The sequence below is a fragment of the Pistacia vera genome, unplaced genomic scaffold (genome assembly GCF_008641045.1).
Source record: "Pistacia vera cultivar Batoury unplaced genomic scaffold, PisVer_v2 Contig107, whole genome shotgun sequence".
Taxonomy (NCBI): domain Eukaryota; kingdom Viridiplantae; phylum Streptophyta; class Magnoliopsida; order Sapindales; family Anacardiaceae; genus Pistacia; species Pistacia vera.
The window spans coordinates 1,022,102-1,023,848 of record NW_022195104.1 but is presented as its reverse complement, the minus strand read 5'-3'; positions in this window follow the sequence as shown (position 1 = coordinate 1,023,848).

Here is a 1,747-nt window from a genome sequence, read left to right as displayed (position 1 = left end):
GCATTTAATGGCATTAATTAGGTAATAATTATGTCTAGTGTGAAATGACCAAAATGCCCTTATATGAAGACAGATGGTCTTCGTGTGGACTTCCGTGAGTGCAATCCTACTTTGGATCGATTGGTGAAAAATCATGTGAATAGTAGCTGTGAACAGCGATGGAGAACAATAACATGGTAGTACCATGAACTGTACCATAAACAGTAGCTGTGAACAGTGTTCTGTCCTAAATCAAAGATCGAAGGAGCCTCCAAACATAGTAAGTATCTAATCCTTGAATGGATTACTTATACAGATTTTTGTTTATAAACTGTAAAAAGTATATCTATACTCATATTAGGCAAAGAAAAGTAATTGATTTACAATGAATTTTGTTTCCGCTACGATGGTAGATCAATGCCTACACCACTTACACTAACAAGTGTAATCTCTACTATGCCTATAAGTGTTTACCAAACTTCGCTTTGGCGATCAACAAACACACCACTTAAGTCGACCCATCACCATTAAGAAAAGCTCCAATGAACTTTAATCTCCCCTTGTAGAAGTGTACCATTCGCTTTGGCGAACAAGGTTTAACGAACAGTGGTTTGATTAAAGCCATGGTGATGGAAGGCTTTTTAATTACTGACTTAATATCCTTTGTTGAGGGGTTTTATTTTGTGGTCTCACCAATTTATTATCTTTTTTAGAATGTCATTGAAGGCATGTTTTAAAATTCAACCTAGCATGCATTCTAATCATAAAAATAAATGTGCCAGTACATGACCTAACTAAACGATTTCCTAAGCCTAGAGGAATCGGTAGGTCAACCAAGGTCAATACAAAATTTGGGTCTTCAAGTTTTCCTCTTCATCACTTGTAATACCCACATTCAGAAATATGGTAGGGATTATTTGTAGTCATAGTGAATGTATTTAACTAGTTTTACAGGGAATTCCATAGAAGTTTCAATGGGCAAAATGGTCATTTCACACGAATCACGTGTTCAAGTGAAAAGTGAGTATGATGAAATAATGTATTAAGTGTGCTAGCCATGAGAATAGAGTAGTAGAAAGGTTATGGACCATACACGTGATGTAAGGCGAGATAATACATGTTTGTAAAGTAATAGAAAGAAATTAAAAAATAGGGTAAAATGGTCTTTTCACTCACAACTAGTGAAAAAGTGGGGAGTGAAAATGACCAAGAACATGTGCTAAATCCATTGAAAGTGAGGGTATATGGTAAATGCACGTATGACTAATAGAATTATCATAAAAGTGTAAGGGCAAAATGGGAATATATATATTTATTTAGTATAAGGTTGCAATAAACTAAACCCTAGCCATTTATCCTTGTACACGCCACCCCTCACCACTTTTTCTCTCAAATTTCTTCACCAAATTTCAAATAGAATTCATAGGATTGGCTTAAATTTTTAGATTTCAATTCTAAAGCATCCAAAGGTAAGATTCTAGCACAAGGTGTGTGATTAAACTTTAATGTTTTAATCTTATGGTTTTATATGCTTTAGGTTCAAGGAGAAGAGAATTTTAGCAAAGAGAGGTTATATCATTAGTGTTGCCACAATTCAAAGTAATAAACCCAATTTTAGTTTTGATTTCAACAATAATTGTGTAGAATGATTCTTGCATGTTTGTATGTGATTGTATGGTGGAAATTATGGCTGTTTTGATGTTGAAGATGTGTAAATTTCCAGCCATGAGAAGTAGTGTATGAGTATGTGGTGATTTGGTGGAATTAT